This window comes from Dromiciops gliroides, chromosome 6, assembly GCF_019393635.1.
Source record: "Dromiciops gliroides isolate mDroGli1 chromosome 6, mDroGli1.pri, whole genome shotgun sequence".
NCBI classification, from domain to species: Eukaryota; Metazoa; Chordata; class Mammalia; order Microbiotheria; family Microbiotheriidae; genus Dromiciops; species Dromiciops gliroides.
The window spans coordinates 125,967,211-125,991,912 of NC_057866.1; positions in this window are offsets into that span (position 1 = coordinate 125,967,211).

Genomic DNA, 24,702 nt, shown 5'->3' on the forward strand with positions numbered 1-24,702 from the left:
TGTCTCTCTGTCTCTCTGTCTCTCTGTCTCTCTGTGTCTCTCTGCCTCTCTCTGCCTCTCTCTCTCTGTCTCTTTCTGTCTCTCTGTCTCTCTCTCTGTCTCTGTCTCTCTCTGTCTCTCTCTGTCTCTGTCTCTCTCTCTGTCTCTCTCTGTCTCTCTCTGTCTCTCTCTCTGTCTCTCTCTCTGTCTCTCTCTCTCTCTCTGTCTCTCTCTCTCTCTCTCTGTCTCTCTCTCTCTCTGTCTCTCTCTCTGTCTCTCTCTCTCTGTCTCTCTCTCTGTCTCTCTCTCTCTCTGTCTCTCTGTCTCTCTCTCTCTCTCTCTGTCTCTCTCTCTCTCTCTCTCTGTCTCTCTGTCTCTCTCTCTCTCTCTCTCTCTCTCTCTCTCTCTCTCTCTATATATATATATATATATATATATATATATATATATATTTGGGAGGAGAGGGCAAAGAGGGTTAAGTGACTTGCCCAGGATCACACATCTAGTAAGTGTCAAGTGTCTGAGGCCAAATTTGAACACAAATCCTCCTGAATCCAGGGCTGGTGCTTTATCCACTGTACCACCTAGCTGCCCCCTGAGATATTCTCTTTAACTACCAAAATTAAACATTCTCTGTCTCTGTCTCTGTCTCTGTGTCTCTCTGTCTCTGTCTCTGTGTCTCTCTGTGTCTCTCTCTCTGTCTCTGTGTCTCTCTGTGTCTCTGTCTCTGTGTCTCTGTGTCTCTGTCTCTCTGTCTCTGTCTCTCTCTCTCTCTCTGTCTCTGTCTCTCTCTGTCTCTCTGTCTCTCTCTGTCTCTGTCTCTCTCTGTCTCTCTCTCTCTCTCTCTCTCTCTCTCTCTCTCTCTCTCTCTATATATATATATATATATATATATATATATATATATATATATATTTGGGAGGAGAGGGCAATGAGGGTTAAATGACTTGCCCAGGATCACACATCTAGTAAGTGTCAAGTGTCTGAGGCCAAATTTGAACACAAATCCTCCTGAATCCAGGGTTGGTGCTTTATCCACTGTACCACCTAGCTGCCCCCTGAGATATTCTCTTTAACTACCAAAATTAAACATTCTCTGTCTCTCTCTGTCTCTGTCTCTCTGTCTCTCTCTCCTGCCCCTCATTACTGCTGGATGAGAATTCCAAGAGAGAATAAAGAAAAAGATGACTGAGGACAGAATCATAGGAAATCTATATTTTGGGGGAAAAAATTTTAAAGGACAGAAGAAGATACAGGGAAGGAAACATAGAAAAAGAGTCAGAGATAAAGAAGAATCAGAGCATTGATATCAATTCACTCTGGTCTCTGGAGAAGTATCATTAATATGTGAACAACCTTCCTAAGCCACTCTTTTTCACTGGCTCACTCCCCATTCCAAAGTAATCTCAGTGAACTCTCTACTTCCTTGGGCTAGGTTCCCCTTTCTCAATCTCAAATTCAAAATTATAGAGCTAGACAAAAATACTGATGGCCATGTAATTCATTAACATTATCAGATAATATAAAACCCCAAAGAAACATTTGGATAAAATGTAGAAGGTTGTGATGGACCTCACAACTAAAGTTACTTCATGCCTGGAAAATAAAGGAACTTCTTACTAGAATTCTTTCCACCAGCTATCACAAAAGCCAACTGCTATTCGGCCAGATCTCTCACTTCTAGTCCACTTCTACCTCACAGTTGTCATTTCTTTCACTGTCCAGTTCATACTCATTTGCTTGTGTATTGCTTTTGCCTCCCTGACTTGCCCAAAACTTGTGCAAAAGTTTCTTCTTCCATCACTAGAATCAAAATAAATTGAGGGGCAGCTAGGTGGCACAGTGGATAAAGCACTGGCCCTGGATTCAGGAGGACCTGAGTTCAAATCTGGCCCCAGACACTTGACACTTACTAGCTGTGTGACCCTGGGCAAGTCACTTAACCCTCATTGCCTCGCTCAAAAAAAATGTAAATAAATAAAATAAATAGAGTTATCCTTGGAGTCTTGCATTTTTTCCCAGGAATTTCTTTTCTCAAAAATCATCCAAAGTCTCTATGATCCTGGGAAGGTCATCCGAAATCTCTGTAACTCTAGGATTGTCATACAATGTATGAATGATCTTGGGTCTCAGCAACTTAGGGCTGAATGTCAAATAAAGGGGTTGAATTCAATGGTTTATAAAATTCATTCAAGCTCTAAATCTATGATGCTATAATGTAATGAACAATTTAAAGACTTGAAAGTATAATAGTTTTAGTGAAACTTGGGAAGGCTTGTATGAATTGAAGCAGAGCAAAATGAGCAGAACAAGAACAATTTAAACAATAAGAAAACCAACGTATAAACAAACAACTTTGAAAGACTTATGAACCTTGATCCACATAATGACCAACCATGATTCCAGAGTACCAGTGATGAAACCTGCAACCCATCTCTTGAAAAAGAGGTGATGGACTCAGGGTGCAGAATGAGACATATTTGTTGGACATGGCTAATGAAGGAATTTGTTCTTACTATGCAAATTTTTTACAATGGTTTTGGGGGTTTTGTTTCAACCGAGGGGGTAGGAGGGAGAAATGGATTTCTGTTTATTGAAAATGTAATAAATCTAATTTTAAAAGTCTTGCCACTATACATGTAGCTATATATCATTTAAAAATTTCCCTTCTGCTACTAATATATAAACTAGAATCATATGTATTCTAAAGTAATGGGATTGGTATATGTGACATAGGGTCAATCTGATCACTTTAAACTTCCTATTTTTATTCATTGTTATTGCTTTCATTTTTATTTCCTGTTGCTCATTCTCTCCTTCCTTCCATTTCCTCCTCCACCCATTGAGAAGGCAAGAAATAAGATAACTATTGTACATATGAAGTCATATAAACATTTGTGCATTAACCATGTTCTGGAGAAAAACAAAATAAACAAACAAATAAATGAATGAATGAATAAACAAATGCATAAATAAATGAATAAACAGATAGACAGACAGACAGACAGACAGACAGACAGACAGATAGATAGATAGATAGATAGATAGATAGATAGATAGATAGATAGATAGATAGATAGATAGATGGGGAAATATGCTTCAATCTCCAGTCTGAATCCATCAGATCTCTAAATGGAGGTGGATAGCGTTTTTCATCATGGATCCTTTGAGGTTGTGTTGGATAATGATCCTCTTTGGTATTGATCAGAGTTACTAAGTCTTTCACAGTTGATTATCTTTACAATATTGCTGTTATTGTGTGCATTGTGCACCTGGTTCAGTTCACTTCATATAGCATAAGCTCCTATAAATCTTCCCAGGTTTTTCTGAAACTATCTCCTTCATCATTTCTTCTAGCACAACAGTATTCTATAATATTCATATACCGCAACATGTTCGGTCATTCCCCAAATGATGGGCATCCCCTCAGTTTCCAATTCTTTGTCATCACAAAACAGCTGTTCTAAATAATTTTATACATATGTTTTTCCTTTTTTATTTCATATCTTTTGAGTATAGATATAGTGGTGGTGTTGCTGAGTCAAAGGGTATGCAATTTTATAGCCTTTTAGACATAGTTCCAAAATGGTCTCTAGAACACTTTAATTAGTTCACTGCTCCACCAACAGTGTATGAGTGTCCCAATTTTCCCAGTATTTGTTATTTTCCTTTTTCATGTTAGCCAATCTGATAGGTGTGATGTAGTACCTCAGAGTTGTTCTAATTTGCATTTCTCTAATTATTAGTGATTTAGAATAATTTTTCATATGATTATTGATTGCTTTAATTTTTCCTGAAAAAAGAAACTATTCATATCCATTGATTATTTATCGAGGAATGGATCTTATTTTTTTATAAATTTGGCTCAGTTCCCTATGTATTTGAGAAATGAGATATTTTTCAGAAAAATTTGCTGTAAAAATTTTCCCCATTTCCTGTTTTTCTTCCCATTTTGGCTGCATTGGTTTTGTTTGTGAAAATTTTCTTAAATTTTATGTAATAAAATTATCCATTTCATCTCCTGTGAAGCTCTCTATTTCTTGTTTGGTCATGAACTCTTCCCTTATCCATAGATCTGATGAGTCATTTCTTCCATTCTCCCTTAATTTGCTTATGATGTTACCTTTTATGTCTAAATCATATACCCATTTTGAACTTATCTTGGTATATGGCATGATATGTTGGTCTACATCTAGTTTCTACCAGACTGCTTTGCAGTTTTCCCAGGAGTTTTTGTCAAATAATGAGTTCTTGCCCCAGTAGCTCAGATGTTTGGATTTATCAAACATTAGATTACTGTTTTCATTTGCTTTTGTATATTGTGTACCTAGTCTATTTCATTGATCTATTTCTTATCCGGTACCAAATTGTTCTTATGATTACCATTTTGTAATATAGTTTGAGATCTGGTACTGCTAGACACCCCCCGCCTTTCTTCACATTTTTTTCCATTGACCCCTTTGATATTCTTGACCATTTGTTTCCCCAGATAAATTTGCCTGCTTTTTTTTTTAGCTCTATAAAGTAATTCTTTATTGCTTGACTGGTATGGTACTGAATAAGTAAATTAATTTAATTAGTATTGTCATTTTAAAAATATTGGTTTGGCCTGCCCATGAGCAATTAACACTTCTCCATTTATTTATATTTGTCTTTATTTGTGTGAAGTGTTTTATAATTGTATTCATATAGTTACTGCATGTCTTAGCAAAACCTTATATTTTTAAATAACTTTTCTAACATATAGGCATCTAAGTGGTACAGGAGATGCTGAATCTGGAATCAGGAAGACCTAAGTTCAAATCCTGTCTCAGACACTTACTAACTGTAAAACCCTAGGCAAGTCACTTAACCTCTACCCATCTCAGTTTCCTCATCTGTAAAAATAGGGATAATAAAAGTATCTATCTCCCAACAGTGTTATGAGAAAAAAGTGAGGTAATATTTATAAAGTGCTTTGGAATCTTTAAATCCTCATATAAATGCAAGCCATTATGATTAACATTAGGCTATCATTTTGTACAGATATATCAAATATTGCCATTAAATTTCATAATAAAGCTATGCAATGTCTTTGAGTCCCATCTCCATTTTATTACTAATTTTGCATAAGTCACATGACATTCTCAGTCTACAGTTTTCTTATCTGTAAAATGGAGAGAATAGTACTGACTTCAAGAATAATGAATTTCCTCCTGATTTGTTTCAAGTTAAAAGGAGCCAAGGATAGTTAACTGGGACAAAAAAAGAAAATGAAGGACAAGGGCAGCTAGGTGACACAGTGGATAAAGCATCAGCCCTGGATTTAAGACCTGAGTTCAAATCTGGCCTCAAACACTTGACACTTACTAGCTGTGTGACCCTGGGCAAGTCACTTAATCCTCATTGTCCCATAAGAGAAAGAAAGAAAGAAAGAAAGAAAGAAAGAAAGAAAGAAAGAAAGAAAGAAAGAAAGAAAGAAAGAAAGAAAGAAAGAAAAAGAAAATGAAGAACAAACAAACAACAACTTCATATGGAAACCCTGCCCATTTTTTTAAGACTAGGCATCCCATAAGTGTAGGGGTTACTCATTGAATTGATCTTATAATAGTAGTAGAAAAGAAACAACAACAACAATAATAGTGCTTTTGGGCTTGCAAAGCACTTAACAAATATTTCATTTGATCCTCACAACAACTCTGAGGAGTTAGGTGCTATTGATTGTTCTATTGATTATCCCACTTCATGGTTGAAGAAACTGAGGCAGAGTGAATTTTTAAAATTATTTTTATTTTTATTTTTGTGGGGCAATGAGGGTTAAGTGACTTGCCCAGGGTCACACAGCTAGTAAGTAAGTGTCAAGTGTCTGAGGCTGGATTTGAACTCAGTTCCTCCTGAATCCAGGGCTGGTGTGCTATCCACTGTGCCACCTAGCTGCCCCCAGGCAGAGTGAATTTAAGTGACCTTCCCAGAGTCACACGCCTGGTATGTGTCTGAGGCTGGATTTGAACTCAGGTATTCCTGACTCTAGGCGCAGCACTCTCTTCCTGGTGCCACCTAGCTGGATAAGTGAAAAGATATTTCTGTCCCTGTTTTATAAATGAGGAAATTCAGTTTCCAAGGGGTCAGGTCACTTCTCTAATGTCAGACAGGATAGTTAGTGTAGCCACTTTATTATGAATCTCAGTTTCCTAATCTTTCTACTGCATCAGGGCCACCTGAATTTGAGAGCCTCCAGGAAATTTCCATTAACAAAACAAGTGAAAGGCAGTATCTCATTATTGCTCCTGCTCAGTAATAAGGAAACTTTAAATCCTCTATGTCATGCATTGGTTTTTGACCCTGAGCAAGCTGATGGTCTTCAGGTCCAAAAGAACATCCCCTAATTTACATTTCATTCTAATGAATTGCATCTGAGGCTGAGCCTTCAAGTGCTGCTGTCCCAACCACAGAAAACAGTCAAGTCCAAAGCCAGCGATGATGATGATACATCTGTCATTAGACTGCCTTTCCCTGTTTCTCATAGAGTTCACCCACGGTCACTTCTCTGACTCACAGATTAGCGCCGTCTGTCTCGGCCAATTCCATGCACTCAGGCTCAGTGCCGTAGTCCTCACTTCAGAACCGCTCTTCTGCATTTCCTCATCATCTACTTCCTTCATTTTTTTTTCACAAAGGAAGGAATAAAGACCATCCTAAAAGTTCACTTGGTTGTGTTCTGTCCCAGGATCAGGTTTTTAACCATGTTATAAATGACTGGTTTAGGGGGCAGCTAGGTGGCACAGTGGATAAGTCACCAGCCCTGGATTTAAGAGGACCTGAGTTGAAATCCGCCTCAGATACTTGTGTGTGTGACCCTGGGCAAGTCATTTAACCCTCATTGCCCTGTAATAATAATAATAATAATAATAATAATAATAATAATAATAATAATAATAATAATAAATGATTGGTTTGACTTTTGAGCTTCTGAATAAGCTATTATTGACCTCCCATACATGTTATTCTTATGAGGTGGTAGTAATAATAGCTAGCATTTATCTAACAATTTCCTGTTTGCCAAGCTCTTTACATATATTATCAAATTTGATCCTCCCAACAACCCTAGGAGGTAGGTACTACTATTATTTCCATTTAACAGATTAGGAAACTGAGGCAGGTTGCATTTAGCCTTTAAGTTAACCAGCTTAAAGGTTCTAGATTTTGTTGTTTGTGATGTCACGGTTCCTAAGTGTATGTGTGATTATATCCCAATATTATCATGTCATCAGATAATTACAGCTAGTGCCTGAGGTTGGGGATCTTCCTGACTCCAGATCAGGTGCTCTATCCACTTTGCCATCTAACCACCTTAAAGGTTATAGATTTTTGTTTGTGAAATTGTAGTTCCTAAGGGTGTATGTCATCTCATTCCAATATTATCATGTTTTCAGCCATATTTTTATTTATATTTGGTTTCTTCTAGAGACCTTACAGAGATCTCAAGGAAGTATGTATCTCATCACCTGGTCTCCAGGAGAACTAACTCCTTGCAGGGAGGAGCTGTTTTCATTCTTGTCTTTGTATCTTTGTATCTTTGTAGCCTAGCACAGAGCCTGATGTTTGTAAAATTAAATTAACATATGCAAGTATTCAGATAGAGAGACTGTAGGTTCCCTGCATTGCAGGTATATGGAAAAAACACATTTATTAAACACCCACTATATGCCAGGCACTGTTCTAAGTGCTAGGAATATAACAAAAGGCAAAAGATAGTCCCTGCTGAAAAGTAGTCCCTCCAGACTAATGGTAGAGACAACATGTAAACAACTCTTGACGGACAAGCTACACACAAGAGATGCTAGGGAAAATGTATAGAGGGAAGATCCCAGCATCGAGCGGGGACAGGAAAGGCTTCTTGCAGAACTGTGGGCTTTAGCTGGACCTTGAAGGAAGCTGGAGATGGAAATAAGGAGGAAGAACATTCTAGGGATGGAGGACAGCCAGTGAAAATGCCAGAAACCAGGAGATGGAGAAAGAGTTAACAGGAGACAAGGAAGGCTGGGGCTGACAGTCATAAGAAAGAGTGGCTAGGTGGCACAGTGGATAGAGCACCAGCCCTGGATTCAGGAGGACCTGAGTTCAAATCTGGCCTCAGACCCTTGACACTTACTAGCTGTGTGACCCTGGGCAAGTCACTTAACCCCAACTGCCTCACAAGAAAGAAAGAAAGAAAGAAAGAAAGAAAGAAAGAAAGAAAGAAAGAAAGAAAGAAAGAAAGAAAGAAAGAGTGGAAATGCTTCCCAATAGATAAATCAACCAATAAGAACCAGTTGCCTAGGAAGTACTGATTCCTCTGAGAAGAATATGATCATGGCATCATAGAGCTGGAATTAGAAGTCATCCCAAAGATCATTTGGCCTTACATTTTACAGATGACCAAACTGAGGCCCAGGGACATTAAGTAATTTGTCCAAGGCTATTTGTGGTGTTGTTCAGTCACATCTGACTTCATGACCCCATTGTGGCGTTTTCTTGGTAAAATACTGTAATGGTTTGCTGTTTCCTTTTCCAGCTCATTTTACAGATGAGGAAACTGAGGCAAACAGGGTGAAGTGACTGGCCTAGGGTCACATAGCTGATGTCTGAAGCCAGCTTTGAACTCACGAAGATGAGTCTTCCTGACTCTAGACCTGGCATTATATCCACTGTGCCATCTAGCTAGCTGCCCCTTGTCCAAGGTTACACAGGAAATAATTTGATTAATCAAACACAGGTCCTCTGAGTCCAATACCATTCTTTCCACTAGAATACCCTGTCAATTGGTACTTTCCTGTCAGGATGGCTTACAACAAGACATCAAGCTATCCACTTAGAAATATAATAAAGACATCCTTATGGATGAATCTTCCTAGATTCTTATAGTTCCGTGTTTTCTTTAAGCTACACACTTTCACATATAATGAGTGCTGACTTACTGAACAACTCCTATCTTCAGGACTGATGATTCCTTACTCTCAGTGTACGCTTGGGGGTGAGAGTGGAGAGGGATAAACCTATGAAAATGAAATTTCCCTGAGGGCCTAGACTGTGGAATTTGTGCAATGGACTTTCATAGTTATTTCAATGAGCCTGCTTCTGAAATAATCCTCACTTGCTCTGCCTTAGAGAGCCAACAGTGATAGGAAGCACATCACTAATGGCCAAGGGACAGGAAGACATGCGGCAGGAAGGCAGGGGAGGAGAGATGAGCAGCCCTGCAGCCCAGGCAGACTTTGCATAAACAGAAAACCAACCTTCTGGCCCCTCTACCAGGAAGCACTCTGACCACCTGAGTCTTTACAGTGAGACACAAAGCTAGAGGAGCCTCAGAGGTCAGGTCCAGGGAGAGGCATCTCTGCCCATCTTTCCCCTCCTCCCTGGAGAGCTTCCTCATGAGCCACAAGAGGCTGCTTCTGAGGTTCTGAGGGAGCCCCCAGTCAGGGCCTGAGCAGGAAACAGCATGGAGAGAGAGGCCAGAAATCATGCTGTTCTCCTTCGGAGGTGACAGGATATCAAAACACCAGCAATGTGTTTGGTCCCCTCTCATCCTTCTCTCACTCCCCATCACCCCTAGCCTTAGCTGGGTCAAGCAGGTCATCTATCAATGTTTTCCATTGGTTGTCAGGCCATGCCAGTAAGCCTGAGGTAGACTGATAATGGTTCTCCCTAATTCAACAAAATATTTGTTTAGCAACAGCAATAGTGTCCTGGGGCCACAGTGAAACATGATACTGCTCCCTTTCTTTCCCTCAAAGGTGCATAGGGAATGGTGGAGAGCAGCGCAAGGAACATTGGCTCTGGGGTCAGAGGCCTCACAATTCAAATCCTGACTGTCATTTACTACCCATGTGACCTTAAATAAGTCACCTACTTTTCTAGACCTAGGTTTCTCAATGAATGGGTGAAAAAGCATTTATTACATGTTGACTATTATTTATTTGTTGGTTTTTGTTTTGTGGGGCAATGAGGGTTAAGTGACTTGCCCAGGGTCACACAGCTAGTAAGTATCAAGTTGTCTGAGGCCGGATTTGAACTCAGGTCCTCCTGAATCCAGGGCTGGTTCTTTATCCACTGCGCCACCTAGCTGCCCCCTTACTTGTTATTAAGGATACAAATGGAAAGTCAAGGTAATCTCTGCTATTCAGGAATTTAAGTTATAATGGGGGAGACAACAATTACATGAGTTTTTACCTTCAAGGCAGATGGAAAATTCCCATGGTCTTTAGGGTGCAATACAAAACATAGAAGCCATGCATCTTTTAAAATGTTTACTTTCAAAAAAATAAATAAATAAAATGTTATTTTCACTGATAAAATCTTATCAGTTTCTGATTTTGGATGATCTGACAGGGGCAAAGACTGGTGTTGAGAACTTTATTTGGGGGAGGGGTCTTCAGTAGCTCTGGCTGCTGAGGATGCAGGGGTTACAGTGCCTGCAGAAGCAGTTGCCAAGGTGAACCTCCACAGGGGTTGCTTCCCCAGATGATGGCCACAGGGCCTGGGTAGAAATCAGAACTTGTGATGGTGGTTGGGGGACTGGAGGAGCAGCTGGTCAGTGGTTGATGGCAGTGGTGGTAAGGAAGGTGGAGCTCATCTTTACAGGGATTACTCCCTCAGTGACAACTGTGAGAGCCAGGCTGGAAGGAGAGCTGGTGGCCTGGGTGGGGGTGGGGGGTGTTGCTATTTCCAGAGTTCTTGAGATTCAGGGTCTGGAACTGTCTAGCTGAATCTGAGAAAAGTGGCAGTGGTCTGACTTGCTTGGCACATGCTGCCTCATGTCCTCTCTCCCAGGATGCCCACTGCTTCCTCTATAAAGTGAGAGCCTTGGTATTAGGCAGTTTTTGAAGTCTCTTCAGCTATGACTTTATGATCCTATAATCCTATGCGACAAATGTACATATGATAAATGTATATAAGAATTCAAAGGAGGAAGAGATCACATATCTAAGAGAATCAAAGAAGGCTTCATGGAGGACGCAACACCTTGAAGGAAGAGAAGATTCTGATAGCTCAAATAACACAGAATCACACAATGTTATTGCTAAAAAATATCTATGTAGCACAGTGGACGGAATGCCAGGCCTGGAGTCAGGAAGACTCATCTTCCGGAGTTCATATCAGGCCTCAGACACTTACTACTTGTCACCCTGGGCATGGTCACTTAACCCTGTTTTGCCTCAGTTCCTCATCTGTAAATAAACTGAAGAAGGAAAATGGGCAAACCACGAACCAGGATCTTTGCCAAGAAAATTCCAAAGGGGTCATGAAGAGTCAGACATGACTGAAAATGTCTCAGCAACAACAGCAATCTGCTAGAAAGGATATTAGAGGATAATGAATCCAATCCCTCATCTTACAGATTGGGAAGCTGCAAGAGTGACCATATGGTTATAGCTAGAAAACAGCAGAACCAAGACTCAAATCTAGGTCTTCTGGCTCAAGTTCCATAATTCTCCCCTTCACAATTTAATTCCCCATCTATATTGTAAAGATTGCCCTTAGCTGAGGACACTTTGTAAAGAGGTCAGTAACTGAATCCAAGGCAGAAAGTTGCCCTCTTTCCTTATCTCAATTCTGCAACACAGCAGAATAGTGTGATTCCAGTATAACAATATTCAAACTAATTTTTAAAACCCTCATACCCCAAGCCACATCTAAAAGAACACTCTTAGGGTAGTCCCATGTCAGAAGAAAGAGTGCAGGGATACCATTATTCTGAGGACACTGCCAATGATCTAAACATTGGTGAGATCCTTCTTTCGGCGCTGCCTTCAAGGCCATTTTTGACCAAATCCATCTTGCCCGGTGAGATGATGAACCTTGTCAGGAGACTTCATCCTTGGTGACTTTGATTATTTCGACAGATCAAAGCAATCCTCAGAGGATGAATTCTTATCACCACTGAGGACGTTCAAAAGACCCAACCAAGCTTCGAGGGGAGCGCAGTGGTGTAGAATTGACCCTGGACTAGAGGTGGGAGCTCTGAGTCTTAGATCTCTCTCTGCTACTGACCCGCCATCTTGGGCAAGTTCAGTTTACTTGCCTGGACATCAGTTTTCTCTGTACAAAATGAGAGAATTGAACTGGACCTTTCTATGGTTCTTTTACAGATCTTAAAGTTCTATACAGATCTTAATGTTTCTATAATTCTGATTCTAGAGTTCTGATGGTTGTATACAGGGCTCTAGCCCTAACTAGTCATATGACCTAGGGTCAAGTATGAAAGGAAGACAAAGGGGGGAAAGCATCTATTAATTATTATTTATTTTTTATTTTTAAGTGCATACTATGGGGGCAGCTAGATGGAGCAGTGGATAGAGCACTGGCCCTGGATTCAGGAGGACCTGAGTTTAAATCCAGCCTTAGACACTTAACAATTACTAGCTGTGTGACCCTGGGCAAGTCACTTAACCCCAATTGCTTCACACACACACACACACACACACACACACACACACACACACACAAAGTGTCTACTATGTCCCAAGCATTCTGCTAAGCACTTTACAAATATTATCTCATTATCTCATTTGATCCTCACAACAACCTTGGGAAATAGTTGAGGAAACTGGGGCATACAGAGGTTAAATAATTTTTCAGGGTCACATATCTAGTAAGTATCTGAGGCTGGGTTTGAACTCAGATCTTCCTGACTTTAGGTCCACCTGCGGCTTCAATGTATGTAAATATGAATGAAAATTGGGTGAAAACATGATAATATGATTGTGTGATCAGATATATAGTTTTTTGGAAACTACTTTTTGGGTTTCAGATTCCTCCTCTATAAAATCAGGGGTCTTTGACCTAGATAAAATTACAGTTCAACTCAACAAATCCCTACTATGTATAAGGTAGGTGTTAAGTGTTGAGAATACAAAAATAAAAACTGGCAGTTCTTGCCCTCAGGAAGCTTACATTTTCTTTGAAAAGCATTGTTTAATTCATTACAGAGATAAATAAGTACAAAAGTACACACATTATAAGTACAAAGTAACCAGGAGGGAGGAAGACCACTTCTGCATTACAAGGAGTGGGGCAAAAGCCTCACCCTTTAATTTCACATGTCAGCAATGGAGTGTTGTTATGTAAAGAACCGATGTTGTGCACAGGGACCCTTGCTTTCTATCAGCATTTGGGCATTGGACAAAGGCAGGACTGTGAGAATCCTTGGGATTTTCTCCCCTACTCTGCTACTGACTCCCAGAACTTCTCCACCTCCATCCATCAGGCTTCTCACCCTGTGAGATGCCCTACCTCTCATGGTTGAGTTTCTCCCCAGGACCTCACCCTCTCTCAGCTCTGCTCCATTTCTCCACCTTGACCTCCTTGTGGGGTAATTCTTTTCCCATCAACTCCCTCTCTCAGAAGTGTTTCAACTCCCTCTTCTTCCACTCCCAGGTGATTCATTGCCTTTTATATGTCATCTTCCCCAGTTAGAATGTATTAAGGGAAAGGAATTGTCTTTCTTCTTGCTTATATCTGCATTTCTAAATCTTGCTTTCATTCATCAGCTGATGGAACATGTCCCTGTTACCAATCAATGACTCATTCACTACATGTAGTAGTAATAATCAAGAGATAATTTTTTTTAAATCAAAGAATATCTGAGTTCAAATCCTCCTCTAGCACTTACTACTTGGAAGCCTAAAGGTCACTTGTAGCTCAAGATAGATGACCTATGAGAACAACATGTTTGACTTCCATCACTGAAATCGTCTCCCTCAAAGAAAAAATAGAGACCTTGTTTAGTGATCTTCCAATACCTAAGATGCTCATAGAAAAACTTTTTATTCATTTATTAAAATATATTTATTGAGCTCTTTAAAAGGTCAGCATAGCTATTATCCATTAGAATTTATGGGGAAATTTCTATCCCCATTTACAATGCCTTAAGAATGGGGGAAACCCTAAGGGAGTATACCTTTGAATATGAGGGAGAGCCCCTCTTAGAAAGAAGCCAGAGAAAACACAGAGCCAGCTCACATTTCATTTCCTGGGTGTTTTTGTTATCTATGTCACCTACACTCCATCCATGAGAAGTTAAACTTAGCCTTCTGATCTATGGATGAGTGGGGTCAGGAAGTGGCCCAAAGTCCTGTTTTTGTTCTCGGTGTGGAAATTTTCTAATTACAGGTCTTCACTGAGAGTTTTCCACTCTCCCTGTGACACTTCACCCTGTTTTTGGAAACACAGTGGGTTGTTTTTTAAGTCTCAAATCGACTTTAAAAATGAGGCCTCACACTCATTGCTTATCTTTCTGACTACTGAATAGCCTCCCTTTATCTGTTTATAGTCTGTGGTTGAAATTACCAGCTCCTCTGGGTCAGAGTTTTACAGTCTGAATTAGTCTAAAACTTTCCTGTGCCACCATCAGTAGAAACAGAAACATTAAAGGAAAAAATAGATTCAGGACAAGCCTTTTAAGACTTCCAGGCCTTACCAGAGTTTACATGAAGCACAGGAATCAAAGCAATAGTAAGCAGAAATATATGTCCTGGAAAATGGGGGTAAAATACTAGTTTATCACAGGGTACCAGAGGGGGGGATGGAAAAAATCTCAGCGTTTAAATGGAAAATTTCAACCCAATATTAAAATTTTAGAATCACAAATGGAGGAAGAATACCTGAATTTTTTATTCTTGTTTTTTTGTTTTTGTTTTGGTGAGGCAATTGGGGTTAAGTGACTTGCCCAGGGTCACACAGCTAGTAAGTGTCAAGGGTCTGAGGCCGGAGTTGAACTCAGGTCCTCCTGAATCCAGGGCCCGGTGCTTTATCCACTGTGCCACATAGCTGCCCCATGAATTTTTATTCTGATCCTGTAGGTGTTTCATTCCTGATTTGCTGAAAGAGAAAGAAAAAACGAAAGAAAGATTGACTTTTTTTTTTTAAGCAAGGCAATTTGGGTTAAGTGACGTTGCCCAGGGTCACACAGCTAGTAAGTTAGTTAAGTGTCTGAGGCCGGATTGTGAAACTCAGGTACTCCTGACTCCAGGGCCAATGCTCTATCCACATGCGCCACCTTAGCTGCCCCAAGATTGACTTTAGAAAGAGGAACTTGTCAGGCTTCTAATAAAACTTTTATAGTAACTTTTTTTTTTTTTAGTGAGGCAATTGGGGTTAAGTGACTTGCCCAGGTCACACAGCTAGTAAGTGTTAAGTGACTGAGGCCGGATTTGAACTCAGGTACTTCTGACTCCAGGGCTGGTGCTCTATCCACTGCGCCATCTAGCTGCCCCTATAGTAACTTTTAAATGTGGATTACAGTATAACAATAATCTAAGTTGAATTAATTGAAATAAGATACATTTTTGAAGATTCAGATTATATGAAAACCTAATATATAATGCTTTTATGCATGTATGTATTATTTTATATGCACATATATATTTGTATCCATATCTATATAAGATACATATATTCATCTACTTGCTGATTATTTATATGTTCTACTACCTTTTTGTTATATATCTATAGTATAGGTATATACATATATGTGTAACATATCCATACATATGGATGATATACATATAGAGCCATCCATACATATATGTTAGGATGCATAGTAGTTGGATTAGATGTTGGAAAGCAATTCTCTAGAGTAATTCAGTTCTGTCTCCTACAGCAGGTACAATCTACAGAAATCTATTTTGTATTCCCAAACAATGGAATCTGTGAAAAGACCTTGACCCTGGCCAACACTCAGGTTAGTAAGTTAACGAGTTTAATTTATAATTGTTCTTTGGGGTCTACACAACAGGCCCCTGAGGGAAAGGAAACTACTTTATGAAATTTGCATGCCAAGTAGTGCTAATGATGGTGTTTGGTATTCTGAAACCTGAAAATACTTACAGATGCAGGAAACACAGGTCCCAGAAGAGAAGAGCCCTAAGGGCCAAGGAAAATCCAGTGGGTTTTGCTAAGATCCAAAAAAGGTTATGAGGCACCTATTTGTGATTAACCCTGTGCTAGCAGTCATAACGAGCAGGTTAAAAACACATCTGGTACCCTCTTTTTCCTCCATTTAAGATAGATTATAATAATCACATAGAAAAAAAGATTATATTTAAGGAAAAGGAAGACAATTATTCTAGGTCCAAGTTTAAAGGGGATCTTAATTTTTCAAAAAATCTATGAAGTATTCCTACATTAAGCCAGACCACAGCCCACCTATATAGCAAATTGGTCTTAGAGAGTTGCTTGAGGCACAAAGAAGTTGTGATATGCCCAAGGTCATGTAGCTAAGAAGCATCACAGATGAGATTTGAACCTATAGACATTCCTAACTCCAGTTCAAGCTGTTTATCTACTATATCCTGTTACCTTTTGATTAAAGAAATACAACACCAGATTTCAATCCCTCCCACCATGGAAGAAAATATGGAAGAGTTGGCAGGAATAGTGGACTTGATAGGGTTTAAATGTTCCTGGGAGGCATTTATAAATACCCCCTTTCATTTATTCTTCCATTCATCCATCCATGCATTCATCTATCTATCTATTGATCAATCTATCTATCAATCCAATTATTTATTTGGGACTGGATCACCCAGGCTGGAAATACAATGCCCACTCATGGGTCTGATCCCACTGCTGATTGGCATGAAGTTTTGATCTACTCTCTCTTATCTGATCCTGTTCACCCCTATATTGGTTCTGGAATTAATGTGGACACAGGATCATCTTAGCCTTACTGAAGCTCAGAACTCCTGAGCTTAAGTGATCCACCACTTTCAACCTCCCCAATAGCAAGGACCACAGATATAAACCACTTCACCCATTCTGCCAATGCTACTTCCTCCCTTGCTCTGGGCCCTGTAAAAGCTGCTAGAGAAACATCTTAGGATCCTGGCATTTACAGCTGAAGGGACTTAGAGATGGTTCTTGCCCAGAGGTCCTTAGCCTTTTTTGCATGTGTCATAGACCCATTTGACAGTCTAGTGAAGTCCCATGAGCCCCATTCTCAGAATAATGCTAAGTGCATAACATAAAATACATAGGATGACAAAGAGAACCAATTCTATTGAAAAACAGTTATTGAAAACTGTGTTTAAGTTCACAGACCCCAAGTTGAGGATCCTTAATAGGCCAATGTTCCCATTTTATAGCGAAGAAACCAGCTGAGCTTCTAAGGTCATAGAAGTAACCAATTGAAGAGCTGGGATTTTAACCCAGGACTTCAGTTGGCAAATCCAGGATCTTTCCAATATATGGCAGTTGCTTCTCCATTACTAGTAAATACACAGTGAACATACACATACATTGTGTACAAGAGGATTAATGTGCATGAACAGCAGCAAACATTTATTGATTGAGTACAGTACACAATGGCTTGGTACAATTCACCATGTGCTAGATACTAGGGATACAAAGTTCTCAAGGAAGATTCAACCACATACACATTAAAAAGGAGAATAGACTCAGCATCCAATGAGTAATACAGGATTCAGAGGTGGAACAAATTACCATGACCTGGAATTATTGGAGCAAGGCTTTTCCCAAGGTGCTGATCCTTAAACTGGTTCTTTTTTTAAAAAATGGAGATATTTGTTTTGACACAAGTTACATTTCCTCACAAATACTCAAACAATGCCACCTCCCCCTACAAAGTACATGTGCTGAAAAAAAAAACGAGTTTATCCGTTGTCAACATAAAAAGAGGATGTATGCTTTAGCTCTGACAGCATGGACTACTAAACATTTGTAGTTGTAATTGATCATTTCATTGAATCTCCATGTTGACTTTTGATTACAATGTTGTAGTTGTTGCAAATATTCTTCTTTTTGCCTAGGCTTTCTTCACTATGCATCACTTCATACAGCTCTTCCTGTTTTTCTCTGACTTCCTTCATATTCCCCATTTGTTCTTATGCAATAAGATTTCTTTACCTTCATGTATGAATAATTTATTCATCTATTCTCCTATTGTCTGGCACATGGTTTTGTTTCTATCTTTTTTGTTATCATAAATAATGCTGTTAGAACAGGCATGTAGAAATGCATGTATATATATTATGTGAGTCTTTTTAAGATGTAAATAACCTTCTTAAGATATACTACCATAGCACCATCTATGGATTGAAGGATTCAATAACTCAAAATTGTTTTCCAAAGTGGTTGAATCAATTCACTGTTTCGCCAACAGTAAATTTATCATATCTGTATTCCTATACCACCCCCAACAGTGACTTTTCACACATTTACTTACTTGATGAGTGTGAGATACATAGCTCAGAGGAGTTTGCATTTGTGTTTCTTTGATTAGGAATGATTTAAAACATTTTTCAAGTTGTTATAGACAGTTTATTTTTCTCTCTTGAAAATTGTACATCAGTATGATAATCAAGACAATTCTTGGCCCAATGGATAAAGCCTGGGCCTGAATCAGGAAGATATGAGTTCAAATCCAGCCACACACACTAGTTGTGCGACCCAGGGCAAGTCACCTAATCCTTTTTGCCTCAGTTTCATCATCTGTAAAAGGAGCTGGAGAAGGAAATTGTAAATCACTCCAGTATCTCTGCCAAGAAAAGCCCAAATGGTATCATGAAGAGTCAGACGTGACTGAGACAACTAAACAACAACATGATGAAAAATGCTATACACTTTCAGAGAGATAAACTCTGAGTGCAGAATGAAACATATATTCCCCTTTTTTAGTTTTTTTTTTTTTTTTTGCTTTTTATTACTGAGGGGGAGGGCGGATGAGCAACATAGCTAAATGTAACTATGTTTGCATGACATCATATGTGTAATTGATAGCATATTGCTTGTCCTTCTCAATCAATGGATTAGGGGAGGTGTGGGAGAGGAAGTAGAGAATCTGGAACTCAATTTTTTAAAAATGTTAATAATCAAAGCTCTATTCTTGGACCACTTGTCTTTTGGAGAATGGCCCTTAATATTATTATATGCTGATTACCTCTATATTTTTACAAATTATTTAGTACAAGATTTCCCCAATCTCTATCATATTATATAACTCCAGAGCTAAAGCTCAATATCAATGAATCACAGGAGAACATCAATGATTCCCAGCACTATTAAATATTCAAGATGGTTTCTAACCCAGATCTCCAAAGCCCAGCACCTTCCCCACTATATCATATTTTGTCATATTTGAAATAGTGTCCCTCAAATTTAGGATCTTTTAACTCCTTCCTCCTACTTCCCTTCACCTCATTTTTTCCTAGGTCTGTGATTCTACAATTAAAGCAAGGCCAGAAGTTTCCTCTTTCTCTCTCTCATTGTTTCTGCTTTTCAGTCTCATTGTCAAGCTATAGCTGTTAGAGAAGAAAAGCTATTTCACCCATCACAGAGATTTGGACTCATTTCTTGTTTTGCTTCTAGTGGCAAAAAGTGTCCTGGCCAAAGAATCCATTATGGAGGACATGGATGAGAAGAGCCTAGAAATGAGAAGTCATGGATGGGTTTCACTGGAAGAGGAAGAATTCTTGTCAGGGAGATCATAAATAACAACAAATAATAGAAGAGCCCACTCCTTCCCTGCCTCCCTTCGAACTAAGGCAGTTAATGGAGTCTTATTATAAAACCACTGATAAAGTTACTAACAAAATTGGCAAGCATATTTAACAGCAATCATTTGCAGAAAATGAGCTAGCCTCCTGTTTGGTTGGTTGGTCATCAGTGGGATGAAACTGGATTAGTCCATAGACTATCCTGAGAGACTGGCCACTAGATGGTGCTGAAGATCAAATGTCAGTTAGGCTAATGAGATACACGCAAGCTTCCTCCATCCCTCTTGGGAAACCTTCTCCCCCCCCCCCCCAAGATGTTTCAGATAATATTGTAACCTTCCATCCATTTGGCAGTTCCATGTTCAGTGTCACCAGAGAATATTTTTAGGAATCTTTGGAAAAGGTTTCGCTAAGGAAAATAACTTGAACAGGCTGCGAGTTTGAAATGGGGCGCAAGCCCAGTTTTAGACCTAGTGGTTTTTTAAAGGAACACAGATGAAAAGGGACATTCTGCTGGTTCAGATCTAAGAAATAAATGCCTGGTGGAGATTCAAGACTTCTCTAGACAGGGTCACAGCACTTAGTAATTGAAGAAGCAGGACTGAGAGTCATAGGATTCTGCGTGTCCCCAATCCAGTGAATTGCAATGTTGATCGCTTATCAGGGAACCAAACTCAATAAAACAACACTCTCTCTCTCTCTCTCTCTCTCCCCCCCGCTCTCTCTCTCTTCCTTTCCTCTCCTTCCTCCTTTCTCTATAGTGTATGTACGTACATATTAATATATAATTTAATCAATGAATATACTTGGTTATATTTGAAAGACAGTGTCCATGGCATTCAGGATCTTCCCACACTCCCTTCGCCTTCCCCTCACCCATTGCTTAAATGTCAGATGTCTGGCAGCTCCTTCTAGCTGATCCCAAATACGACTGTGAATAACATGGGATCAGTGACAATTTTTAAGTGCCTTTTTTTTTTTAAAGTTTTCACAGGAGAGAGTTTGGATACGGAGAAGTCTATGGTTAGACTGTTGTCTTTGTGTTCGATTTGGTAAAATCGGTTTCAAGATCCCTTGGGGGTGCCTGTTAGTCATTCTAATACAAGCTATTTCCCCTTCACAATGACTTCCATGTCAGGAGGCACAGGGGTAACAAGGATGACTGGAGCTATTTCGATAACCAAGAATGAATAGTGCTCAAGACAAAATCTGACATAGTATGAAATTACACTTTAATAGCTAGATACTTCTCGTTCTGGAGTCAGAAGACCTGAAGTAAAGTCTCTGTGACCTATGTGGCCTCAGTTTCCTCACTCTAAGATAGCTGTTTTAAGGCAGCTAGGGGGTCCAGTGGATTAGTGCACTGGCTGGAATCAGGAAGACTCATCTTTAAATGAGATCAATCTGGCTCAGACACTAGCTGTGTGACCCTGGCAAGTCACTTAACCCTGCTTGCCTCAGTTTCCTCATTTGTAAAATAAGCTGGAGAAGGAAATGGCAAAGCAATCCAGTATCTTTACCAAGAAAACCCCAAAGTTGGGTCATGGAGGGTTTGACACAACTGAAAAATTACTAAACAACAAAAAAAATTGGTCATTTAAAACTACATGCCCCCTAAAGTCCCTTCCAGATCTTGATCTGTGGTCCTATTGATCTTAAGTGAAGCTGATTTTTTTCATTTTGTTGGAAAAGAGCCACTTTTTTCAATTCCCTGACAATCAAAAAATCAAGAGAGGACATATGCTTTCTCCTTCCTCAGGAAAATCCTGTTATACTTGAGAGAGGTAGGCATGACGGAGAAGGGGATGAAGGAACTGCAGTGGGCAGTGGCCACACAGAGGGAGAGCCACCAGGTGAGGCTCAAACAGCTGGAGATAGCAGCCTCCTGGTGTACTAGGGTTATGCTATGGACCAAGCAGGCACTGTGCTCCTGGGCATACGGAGACCAAAATTAAATCAGTCCCTGCCCTTGAAGGGCTTGTATTCCATTGGGGGAGAGGAAAGATCATGCACACATAAGTAAAAAATGTAAACATGTAAAAGTAAATACAAAGTAATGTGAGGGAAGGGGGAGGATGTCAGAAAGGGAGGGCCCTGACAACTGGGAGGATCAGGAAAGGTCTCATGTAGGAAATGGCACTTGAGAGGGGCCTTGAAGGAAGTCGAGGAATTTCATAACAATGAGCATTTAGGGAGCAGCTACCATACGTCCACAAGTATAAGTAGTGCAAAACCTGCAGCCAAAGAAATCTGAGGTAATATGAGGTAATTTTGTTGTTGATTAGTCATTTCAGCTGTGTCCAACTCTTTGTGGGCCCATTTGGGGTTTTCTTGGCAAAAATACTGGAGTAGTTAACAATTTCCTTCTCCAGATCATTTTACAGAAGAGGAAACTGAGGCAAACAAGGTTAAGTGACTTGCCCAGGGTCACACAACTAAGAAGTGTCTGAGGGTGGATTGAACTCAGGTCTTACTGACTCCAGGCCCCCCACTCTGTCTACTGCACCACCTAGCTATTGACACCTAGAAGTTGTGTGATTCTGGATAAATCACTTAATCTCTCTAAACCTTAATTAAATATCTGTAAAATAAGGGGACTTGATGATTTGAGATGGGGACTTGATGACTCCTAAGGTTCCTTCCAGTTCAAAATCTATGATGCTATTTAAATCTTTTCTTTACAGGGGGCCAAACTTACCCTGATAGAACAACTCAGTGAATTTACGTCAGCCTGCTCACCAAATTATAAGTCCGAATATAACCTATGTTCTAAAAAAAAATTAACTAACTGAAATTGGTCAAATGCAGAAATCACACTTACTGAGTTGAAGGAAGGCACCACAACCCAGAACTCTGAACCTCAAAAAGGTAAGTTAGAGATAGCTGCCATGCAACATTAAATATAGACTTGGCCAATTGTTGACCACTTCAGAATGTTGTTTTTATCTTTAGTTCAGTTATCAAAATTATAAAAATTCTTTGCTTCAAAAATAAAAGTGTAAGAGAGGGGAAAGGAAAAAAAGGAGGGTTGGAAGTATTACGTTGACCAGCTCCTCAGCTGTAACACTGCAACAGTTGAAAGTTATAGCAGGACAGGAAGTAGATAAGAGCAAAGAAAGACAATGTGGGGCCATTAGAAAGGAATGAGGCTTTTGCTCCATGAGGTCTATGAGACCAGAAAGTCTACAATACATTCATGACATATTTATCTCTGACAGAAAAATAGAAAACAAATTGCCTTAATGAATAGATTGAGAGAAGGAAAGGGAAATATCCATATTTTAGATAATTGTATAAAAAGTTTCTCCTTCTTAGTCTCTGTAGTTATTCATTCATTTGATCATTCATTCATTTATTCATTCATTTGTTTATTTATTTTGCAGTTTTGTGGACTAACCTTCTATAGGTGCTGGTTCAATTCACAAAATCACAGTAATCTCTGGTAAAACATAAAGTCTCCCCAAATCTTCCCCACTCTCCACAATGGGAAATCTGAAAAGAGATGCACCAAGATCTAGGAAATTGAGGACAGCAAAAAAAATAGATTTTTAAAAAATCCCTTTGAGTCTACCATAGTTGTTGCTGACCTATAAATTATTAAGCAACCTCTTCCATTTATATGTAGTCATAAAGATCAAATGAGATAAAATAAAAAGTACTTTGAGAACCTTACTGTGCCATATAAATGCTAGGTATTATTGTCATTATTATTATCCCAAGCAAAATGATCACTTTTACAGATAATGACAGTCTAGAATGCTAGAAATTCAATTTACAGATTAATTGAAACAACTTCAGGTATTTAACAGGATATAAAATTTTGTTGTTTAGTCATTTCAATTGTGTCTGACTCTTCATGACCCCAGTTGGGGTTTACTTGGCAAAGATACTGGAGTGGTTTGCCATCTCCTTCTTCAGCTCATTTTACAGATAAGGAAACTGAGGCAAACAGGGTGAAGTAACTTGTCACACAGCTAGTAAGTGTCCAAAGCTGGACTTGAACTCAGGAAGATCAGTCTTCCTGATTGCAGCCCAGGACTCTATCCACTGCAACACATGTAGGATATAAAGTAAAGCCACACAAATGATCATTCTTTCTACAATATGCTACACAAACCCAACAGAAAAGAAATAGAAAAGGAGACTATATTCAAAATAATTACAAAATACATAAAACTTATATGAATCCACCTTTCCAAAGCAACAGAAGAATTATATGAACACAATTAGAGAAAACATTATTATAGAAATAGAACTAGAGAGATATTAATTGCTTAAAGGTGGCTTATATGAATATATTAATATCATAAAATAATATAATGCATATTCAATAAAATAATATAAAGCCAATATAATAAAAATGACAATACTACCTAAAATAATTTACTTATTTAATGACATACCAATCAAATCATCAAAGGGTTTCTTTATAGAGCTAGAAAGACAATAATAAAATTCTTTTGGATCAGAGGTTTTTAACTTTCTTGTGTCAGAGACCCCTTTAACAGCCTATGGACCTCTTATGTTTTTGTTTTTGTTTTTGTTTTTTAGGTCAATGAGGTTAAGTGACTCACCCAGGATCATACAGCTCGTAAGTGTCAAGTGTCTGAGGTCAAATTTGAACTCGGGTCCTCCTGAATCCAGGGCTGGTGCTTTATCCACTGTGCCACCTAGCTGCCTGGACCTCTTATGGGTTTTTGTTGTTGTTTTGTTTTATTTTTTGGTGAGGCATTTGGTGTTAAGTGACTTGCCCAGGGTCACACAGCTAGTAAGTGTCAAGTCACTTAACCTCAATTGCCTTATACAATGGCTAGAAGATTGTAAATAAAAAGAACTTTGAAAGATTTAAGAACTTTGATCAAAGAAATGACCAATCATGGCTCCAGAAAACCCATTGATGGAGCATGTTTTCCACATCTTGACACAGAAATGATATACTAAAGATGGAGAATGACACCTACATTTTCAGACATCATCAGTACATGGATTTGTTTTGCCTACTATGCTTTTTTGTTGAAATGGAGGGTCTTTTTTTTTCTTACAAGGGGGAGAAGAAAGGAAATTAGTGCTAGTCATATTTGCCCCCCCAAGAAGATATTTTCTCAAAGTATCAATGGAATATTCATAAAAAATGCAAAGAAAAGAACAGAAAGAATTTGAATGGAAAATATAGACAAGCACAACAGTTTGGGAATTAATGTTTAATGTATGATATACTTAAAAAACAAGCTATATGGAATAAATAATT